Source organism: Carassius auratus, chromosome 5, assembly GCF_003368295.1.
Source record: "Carassius auratus strain Wakin chromosome 5, ASM336829v1, whole genome shotgun sequence".
NCBI lineage: Eukaryota > Metazoa > Chordata > Actinopteri > Cypriniformes > Cyprinidae > Carassius > Carassius auratus.
Window position 1 is genome coordinate 31,714,483 of NC_039247.1, and position 10,431 is coordinate 31,724,913.

At 36.9% G+C, this 10,431-nt stretch overlaps 1 pseudogene; it reads right to left on the reverse strand.

The window, feature by feature from the left end:
• Positions 1–7,792: 7,792 nt before the first annotated feature.
• Positions 7,793–10,026, reverse strand: LOC113086439 (uncharacterized; annotated as a pseudogene).
• Positions 10,027–10,431: the final 405 nt, after the last annotated feature.

The window sequence follows — 10,431 nt, forward strand, 5'->3', positions numbered from 1 at the left end:
AACAGGACAGTTTGAAAATACTGATTAAATATCTTTTAGAGAGCTTAGAGAGGGAGGTGCAGGGTTTTATTAATTGGTGTACAGATAATTTCCTTGTGATTAATGTGAGGAAAACAAAGGATGACCGTAGATTTTAATAAAAAGGGAATTATAGTTCCACCCTCAAATATAAATGGTGTAGTGGTAGAGCGGGTCACAACATACACATATTTGGGTTTTGAAATAGATAATAAATTGACTTTTAATGAATGTGCACAAAATAATTCCACAAAATAAGTTTTTTCTAAGGAAACTTAACCATTTTGGAATAAACAGCTGTATTCTTCAGATGTTTTATAAAGCTCTCTTGCAGAGTGTGTTATTATTTGGCCTTATTTGTGTCTTTGGTAACATGTATATTAAGGACCAGAACAAACTGCAATGAATAATCAAAACAGCCAGTAAGATAATTGGAGTTGATCAGCTAACTGTAGCCCAATTGTACAATGACCTTAGTCTTAAAAAGATAGAACAAATTCTAAATGATTCTACCCACCCTCTTCATCATAATTTCTTAAGAAGCAACAGGTCAAGTGGCAGACTACTGCAAAGGAAAATTAGGACCACAAGGTACAGCAATTATTTTGTGCCTACAGCAATTAGACTGTACAACAAGCAGCTAGTACTCAGCTAGTTTATTTATCCATAGATGCTTGTCATGTTTTCTTTTCAATGTTTATTGTTTTTTTCTGTCATGTCTTTGTTTTTCTTAGGTTTTAATGTTTAAATGTTTTTAATGCTTTTGTATTTAATGTTTTGTATTTATGTTCTTATTTTTATGTAGCAGGCTATTTAACAATGGAGCATGTAATGGTGACCACATGAATTTCCTACTTGTGGATAATAAAGTTTACTTTGAACCTTGAACCTTGAACCTTTAGATTATCAACACCTTTTGTGTTCCACAGATGAAAGAATATCAGATGGGTTTGGAATAACATAAAAGTAAATAATGACAGAATTGTCATTTTGTCAACATTTGTCAACTATTGTTTTATGTTTTATTGTTTTAAAGTTTCACTTTCCATATGGATAGTGGATAAACCTTTGAATATCATAATTAGTAGCCCTATATGCATATTACTCAACATATTTGATACTTTTTCACTCAAAATGTAATTGTAAGATTAAACCATATTTTCCCTGAAAGTAACTAATGCGTTGTTGATTAATTGTATTCTTAGTCCTTTAAACTATTGCTGCTGGAATCTTTTCTAAAACTGGTTTTCTGATCTGAAAAGTGCCAAATTCTTGATTGTAAAACACCCCTTTCTTCTTCTTCATCATTAAACCCCTCATCTCTTCTAATCTCTTTTTACTCCTTTCTTAATCCTCCTTCTGTCTGATTCTGTCGGTTTCTTTCTCTCAGTTTATTTATTGCTCAGGGTTTGAACCATTTGTGCTGTATTGTGCATTCTTACATTTATTTATTTGTATTTATTTATTTCACAGGAAAAGCTTACTGTGCAATTAAATTTTTGCCTAAATTTATTTTTATCATGTAGCTTTTTTGATATAATATAAAGATTAGTTTGTTGGTGGAGAGGAAGGGATTGGCTCTCCAAGCTGAGTCTGGTTTGTCGGAAGGTTTTTATTTTTTTATTTTTTATTTTTCCCTTACCACAGTCACCTCTGAGTTGCTCACTACCGGTTTGCATACTTTAACACGTTTTTGTAAAGCTTTTTTGGAACTTCAAAAACACAAAAAGATAACTTTTGAAGGCATGCTTCTCTTGTTCAACATACTATACATGATTCAACAACATTTTTGAATTAGAATTAAAGAATGACTCTTTAAATGATTAGAGAGTTTAAGGAGGGAGGAAGGTTATAAAAATAATAAAATAAAAAATAAAATTATATATATAAATGTGTGTGTGTGTGTGTGTGTGTGTGTGTGTGTGTGTGTATGTGTGTGGGTGTGTGTGTATGTGTATGTGTATGTGTATGTGTGTGTGTGTGTGTGTGTGTGTGTACACACACATATATATTTCTCTCAGAATGTTTGCTTCCATTTCAAAAAAGAGTAGTGACCCCTCTGACCCTAAATTTTTTCTTCTGAATTAGAGCCAAAATGGCACAGAGGTGTAATTGTTAAGGAATTCAACAGGGTAGTCCCATGATCAGTAGGGGACTTTAGGTCAATTTCCTGATACTTTCCTTTCCAAATAAACACAGATGACTAACCTGGTAAATGGTGGTTCACAGAACTCTGAAACATTCCACAGTGTAAACCTGTGTGTGTGTGTGTGAGTGTGCAAGCATATGACAGCGAATGAGAGAAAAAAATAATTCCACCCTTTACTTTTTTCAAACATACTGCCTTAACATGATAAAACTACATGTACACTAGGATTTCCCAATGACACTTTTTTTAAAACAAGTGTTTTTAACTTAAAAGCCTACAGCTTTTGAAGTTTGAATCAGGGTAAGTAACACTGAGCTCTATATATATATCAGTATACTGCTTAAAAAAAAAAAAAAAAAAATATATATATATATATATATATATATATACACACACACATGTGTATATATATATATATATATATGTTGAATTCCTTACACACACACACACACACACACACATATATTATATATATATATACAGTACAGACCAAAAGTTTGGACACACCTTCTCATTCAAAGAGTTTTCTTTATTTCCTTGACTATAAAAATTGTAGATTCACACTGTTGCCAAGTCTGTGGTTGTTTTTCATGTCCGCGGTTTGAAGCAACCCCAATACCAAATATAGCTGCAAGCAGCAATTACGGGGCCAAGCACTCCAGCGGCAAATTTAGGAGCTAAGCATGGCATGGAGCATTACACGAAGTGCATCAATGAACAATTAAACCAATTTTAGGATGATTTTAATTGAAATGGCTGAAAAATCATAAATACAACCAGTAGTAATGAGATTAAAAGGCCTATCACTTTTGACCAAGAGGTGGTGCTGTAATCAAATCATTTTGGTGTGTTCTGAGTGAGACAACAATAACACACAAAAAGTTTATTGTCAATATGCTAAAGCATTGCAGAGATACAGCCTGAAGTGTTTCGTTGTGGTAGTATGCGAAAACAGTTTTGTGTATCAATACAAAATCCATAAAATTTTGTCAGCACAGTCTAAAGATCATCGGATTCAATTTTGGTGAAAATCGGACTAACGGTTGATGAGGAGTTAGCAAAAGTAGGTTTACAACATAAATCAAAATGGTGGACTGGAAGTTCGGCTTACTCTGGCATATTTGGTATCTATTTTGTCGGCATAAGCGAGGGAATATTTTGAGACCAGTTTCACTGTAATAGGCTAATGCAGTGGTTTTCAACCTGTGGTCCGCGGCGGGCCGCCAATTATTTTCTGTTCATTTCCAGTCCATTCTAGGGCTGTGCAATTAAAAGAAAACGTCCTAAAATCACGCTTTGAGCGTGTGCGATTTCTAAATCGCTTTATAGCACAATTTCCCGCGGCCCTGACCTCCCGTAGTATGCTATCCGATCCCATCAGAATGCATTGCGCCTAGCGCGAGAACAGAGACTGGGCATATGCCTAACTCCAGGTTCACACACTGTCTGTGATGCACCTTTTTTCTGAGCCAATGTTGACGGATCAGAGCGTTCTCACTGCGGTAAAAGGCTAGAAACAAAAACGTGCACAAATAATTAATGTCTAATACATGAGCATAGAGTGAATTTGTTAGTGAACAGGATGCAGTTTAAGTGAGAGGAGACACGTTTTAAGTGTGCAAACTCTCTCCTCGCAAAGCAGTGTGTATCTGAGCAAGCACGACTGGTTTTGTGACAGAGCAAAGGAAATCTGCGTGCGAACAGAGAGATTCACACTCGTGCATTATTTTAATGTGCTTTCGCGTCATATTTATGCGCTCTCACTGCTGACCGCATACACATACTGTATACACACTGCAAACACCTGAGGCACGGCTACAATTAATGAGCTCTATGAACAATGCATGGCAAAAAAGAAAAAAAGTCCCTGTATACAGGATTTTTTTTTTTTGCCACAAGTCTATAAATTTTTTGCATCTTCACTATAGTGATAATTTTGACTTATGTCTGTTCTAGAGATGTTACAACTTTTTAATAAAGCTCTGATTGGTTTTCTTTTGGAAATATGTTTCAAATTAATCCTGAATGCATTTATGACTGTAAAAGCATATCGGTGTGTGTCACAATTGCAAAATTGATAAAAAAAAAAAATCGCGATACTTTTTTTTTTTTTTGTCCATATCGCACAGCCGTAGTTTATTCAATAAATACAGTTTAAAATCTAGCTTCTGAGTACTGAATATTCAAGTTATTAACCCAACAATATTGGGGTCAGTTATTTTTTTTTTTGAAGTGGGCCGCGCAAACATATGTTTTTGGTTGTGTTGGCCGCGAGTTGAAAAATGTAATTGTGAAAATGTGTAATTATTCGGGGTTTATTAATGGTTCATGACTCTTGACCAATAGGTGGCGCTGTTACCAAATTTATGTGGCATGGTCAGTGTGAGGTGATGATGGCACATGCAAAGTTTGGTGCAAATATGTCAAAGCTTTGCAGAGTTACAGCCTCAAATGCATTTTGGCACCCTTCCAGCAAATTTGTTGATGCGCTAAATGTGAACCGTTTTGTATATCGACACGAAATCCATAACTTTTTGCCATCATGGTCTGATGATGATCCATGTCAAAGTTGGTGAAAATCGGACTAAAGGCCTAGGAGGAGTTCGAAAAAGTAGATTTTCAACATTAATCAAAATGACGGACAGGGAGTTCAGATATCCTACTAACAAACTGGTTTGTCTATTGTCGGCACAACCCAAGGAATATTTTGAGATCGGTTTCAATACAATAGCCTAATGCAATCAAAAGTTATTACCATTTTTGTAAATTTCATAACTGAAGGTTAATGAATGGTTTATTACTCTTGGACAATAGGTGGCGCTGTTACCAAATTTATGTGGCATGGTCAGTGTGAGGTGACGATGACACAAACAAAAATTGGTGCAAATATGTCACAGCGTTGCAGAGATACAGCCTCAAATGCATTTTGGCACCCTTCCAGCAAAATCATTGATGCGCTAAATGAGAACTGTTTCGTATATCGACACGAAATCCTTAACTTTTTGCCAACATGGTCTGAAGATGATCCACATCAAATTTGGTGAAAATCGGACTAACCTTCTAGGACAAGGATCCTCAAATCTGGACCTAGAGATCCACTTTCCTGTAGAGTTTAGCTCTAACCCTAATTAAACACACCTGAGCATGCTAATCAATGCCAATCACTGTCTTTGGGATCATTCGAAAATTGCAGACAGGTGAATTTGATCAGGGTTGGAGCTAAACTCTGCAGTGCATTGGTCCTCCAGGGCAAGATTTGAGGAAGGGGGGTCTAGGAGGAGTTCGAAAAAGTAGGTTTTCAACATTTATCAAAATGGCGGACAGGAAGTATGGCCAATTTTTGCATAATTGGTATTGATGCTCTCGGCATGACCGAAAGGATATAGTGAGACACTTTTCATTTCAATAGTCTAATTGATTCAAAAGCTATTAGCATTTTTGTGATATTTCATTATAACTCTTGACCACAAGGTGGCACTGGCACCAAACTTTTTGAGCACGTTCAGGGCATGGAGCCGAATATTTTTGTAATTATTTTGGTAACGATACGATGCTGCGTTCAAAAAAATACAGCATTTTAAAACATAATTCAAAATGGCCGATGCCTAAAATGGCTGACATGGGAAATTTGAATCTAAACAGACCAGTAGTGTGATTTTTTTCGCCAAACCATTCAGAAGATATAAGCCAAAATATGCATTTTTCATATCTCCTGACCACTAGGTGGCGCTGTGTCGAAACACTGCAGGTAGTCTCAGGTCATGCTTATTATAACACACACCAAGTTTGGTCTCAATATGCCAAACCGTTGCCGAGATATAGCCTCACATGCATTTTTGCGTGCTTTTCGTCAAATTTGTTCACGTGTCATTCGAGAACAATTGGGCAAATCAAATTGAATTCCATAACTTTTTGCCAGAATGGTCTGAAGATGATCTGAGCCAATTTCCGTGAAAATTGGACTAACCGTCTAGGAAGAGTTTGAAAGAGTAGGTTTTTCGAAAAAAATTTCAATAGAAAAAAAACTAAACCTTATAGAGCTTGGCAACCGACGTCACTGCACAGTGCATTCTGGGATGTAAACAATAGGGCGCCGCCATACTGTGAGGCCACCACACAAGCCGGTAACCAAAGAAACCATACACAATAGCGCAGTACACAATGTAAGTATATATAAGAATGCTTAAAACTAGTTTAAAACAAGGTGGATTGTACAGAGACAAACTCCTACCGGACGCCAAGGAGCGCTATATTGAAAAAATCAACTTTATTGGAAATGTCGATCCTTATGAAGTCCCAACAGACCAGTGGATCCGCGACCCTGACGCCTTACCTCCCATCATGTTTCCTGATATTTTTACGTATTTTGTTTGTGGTGTCAGTGCTTATACTGCTGAGCAATTTCGTAACTATAAGTCTCTGGAAGCCCACGTTCAGTTTACTAATGGTTGGGTACATGACCTGGAGAGTTTTAAGCCTGTCAGCGGTGAAAACACTGTCGTCCGAACGAAGGTAAGTTACCAGCTTTCTTTGAGCGTTTTTCTATTACAGTGTTTTTTTTTTTTTTTTTTTTTTTTTTGCGTACAATGTAGTTTATGTGTCATTTGTACAGCGCAAACTTGTATAACGATAAAAATTAATAAATATAGCCTTAAACAACAGACAAAGTGTAACGTTAGCGAAGTTTGAAGGAGCTAGCGGCTGCTGCTTGTACATGCGCATACACACAAACACAGGGTTCAGTCAGTCTCAGTCTCTCTCTCTCTCTCTCTCTCTCTCTCTCTCTCTCTCTCTCTCTCTCTCTCTCAAATAGCTTTATTGACATGGCGAAATAAATATTTACATTGCCAAAGCATTAATAACCCTATACAATATATACAATAAAAAAAATATATAACTAAAGACATACATGAAAATAAACAGCAATAAAATCCTCTATTCTTTCTATCTCACACACACACAGTTGCAAAAGCAAACGTAGAAGGTTTACGTAGAAAATACATAAACATTATAATATTCATTACAGTATTAACTTTTTTTGTCTCTGTTAAGGTCATGCACTCTCAGCGACTGAATGAACCACCTTTAAAGCCATGTGTGATCATCAGCAACAGTGGGAAGGTGGAGTGTGCACACTGCACGTGTATGGCAGGAGTAGTTTGTTCTCAACATGATTGCACTGTATACAAGATATATATGAAGTTTGTTCTCAACATGATTGCACTGTATACGAGATATGAAGTTTGTTCTCAACATGATTGCACTGTATACGAGATATGAAGTTTGTTCTCAACATGATTGCACTGTATACGAGATATGAAGTTTGTTCTCAACATGATTGCACTGTATATGATATAAGTTTGATCTCAACATGATTGCACTTTATATAATAGATATATATTTGCAGTTTCTGAAGATGTTTACATTTATTGCTGAAAAAATTCAAGTTGTTTTTGTACTTGCAAATTTCATTTTTATTAAACCAGTTTATTTCTAAAATTCATATTGCGGCATCTGTTTTTAATAGTAGAATTTAAGTATACACATGTCATCAAAACTAATATATGTCTACAACAGTAATATACATATTTACAACATTGGAATTAAACCCTTTTAACATGCAAATTTTTCTAGAAATTCTTATTGTGTCATCTGTTTTCAATAGAACTATTTAAGTATACAAACATGTCATCAAAATGAATATATGTCTACAACAGTAATATACATATTTACAACATTACAATGAAACCGTTTTAACATGCACATCTTTCATTTTTATCTGGTTTCGCAACCACACTGGGACACATGTTAAGAAGTATACAGCAAACATTCACTATCTTGTCAAGAAGTGTCATCTCCTCCCCCTCACATGGCAGTAACAAACTAATTGGTATTCTCTTATGTAACATTGTGTACTTGTTGCGCAAACTGCCAATCACCCTTTCAACGTGAATCCTCAGGTGTGCTATTGCACGTGTATTTTCCACATCCTTAGCGTCAAGTTGACATCTTCCTTTAGTGAACGCAGGAACTTTGACCTCTGCACACATCATCACCACACTATCGTTGATATCAAAGCCCCGATCAGCTAGTACTAAGTCACCAGGTAACAGTTTGTTGAGAAGGCCACAGTTCTCAGTTATGTGCTTGTCAGAGGCACGCCTACCCCATCCCTTGGAAATAAATGATATGGCACCTTGTGGTGTAATACCAATGAGGTATTTCATGGTGTGTGTACCTTTGTAATGAGAAAAGGCCTGTGCCCGTGCCTTTAGATTTGATGGCCTTTCTGTGCGTATTTCAAAGCAGTCGACTATAATAGCAACACGTTTCCCAAAAGCTTCCAAAAATTGATGCGGCATTGTAGCTTGTAAGCAATGCCTCTCTGGCCAGCACACCAATGGATTAAGCCGTGCATTTAAAACATCTATGGTGTGTCAGTAAAGGCAGTAGAAAGAGTATTACGTGACACATGGAAGAGATGGGCAAGGTGCTGTACAGGAAGATCAAGCCTCAGACGTATGAGTGTCAACAAAAGCATTTGAAAGGATGACAACTTTTTGGTAACTGGCAGGAAAGCCTTAACAGTGGTGAACAAAGACAATAAAATTGCAAAGCATGGAATTCCTGTGTAGTACCTGACCTTATTTGTGTCACCCTTTAAGAAGTCCTCATCCATCTTTCTCTTGTTCAGCTCACACCTAAGCTCCCTGTTCTCCTGCAACAGACGGTTAACTTCTGCACTGTTGCGCTCACAGAACTGACATTCTCTTCTTTGTCTCTTAACTGGCATGTCAACTTCTGCCTGGTTTCCACCTTCCTCATCCTCATCCTCTGCGGCTTCCACATCTGCCCATTCTCCACACTCATCTTCTACAGCTCCCACCTCTGCCTGGTCACCACCTGCAGCATCTGCTGCCACTTCTGCCTCTGCCTGGTCACCACCTTCCTTTTCATGTGCTGATCCCACCGGTTCTGCAGTGGTTTCTCTCTGCATTTGGGATTCACCGTCGTCTCCTGCTACTGGCACGGTCATTTGTTGTCGTTGTAATCGACGAGAATACCGGTCTGACTCGGTAGCACGCACTTCAGAGTGTCCCAGGTGCAGTGTTGGAGCCCAGTCAGGATTTGACTCATCCATTTCATAAGATGGTTTCCCTTTAAGAAAACAAGACATCAATAAATAAATAAATACAAAAAAAAAAAAAAACTACTGCAGTGAAAAACTTTTTAAACAACATAGAAAAAACATTTTTAAGATGCATATTAAATCAATCACACCTTATTTAACAAAATCATAATATGAAATTAAAATAGGAATGTCTTAAAAAACACAAACATGTGTTGTCCTAAATGTCAGCCCTGTAAAAAATGTCATATTCATTTATTTTAACTGTGTAAAGGTGGTGGTATATACACACCATTATGTGTTTTTAAAATATCTTATGTTAAAGTAGTTTCACAGCTATATAAGTGCCTGGTAGTTATTCTGGACTTTTCATTTACTACATTTCACCTAAACATTGTTTATATTTCTCATAGAAATTATAATACCATGTTGGATAAAAAGTGTCTTCCATACCACTCAATGCTCAGATTAAAGAATAAGATCTATTTTTCTGCAAGATATTTAGAAGTGTCTCTAATTCTTTGACACTCACCTGAATAAAAATGTCTGGAACACACTTTTAACAATCTTGGGATGCTTGAAAAGTTGATGTCTTTTCGTCTTACGGCTGAAATCCACGACAGCCGGCGTCTTTTTGTAACATCCGACACATAGCTTCCTTGATTCTTCCTCCAGACAGGAAAGCTAAAGAAAGACAATGCGTTGTCTAATTTTGTACCTTGTCGGTCGTGTGAACAGACACTGCAACCGACTACACAGCATGTTCGCCCCATAACTTAAAAATTAATGGAAAAATATATAATTTATATTTTAGCAGACCCCTGGCCTGACAGATTTGCGGAACGGCGACGGCCTCACAATATGGCGGCGCTACCCATAAGCCACCGCGACGCTAGAAGCGTTACGTCATGCTGCCAAGCTCTATTAAATCGACTTGGCATGAGCCAAGGATTCAGATGAAAAAATTAATTTCATTTTCTGGCTCACGGTTCAAAAGTTATTAACATACAAATATTGAAATTTTGGACAAGTGGTGGCACTAGAGAGTTGGAGTTAGAGACTTCAAATTTGCTATAGTTAATGTTGGGACTGTCCTCTATCAGTGTGCCAAATTATACAACTTTCCCGCAATCGG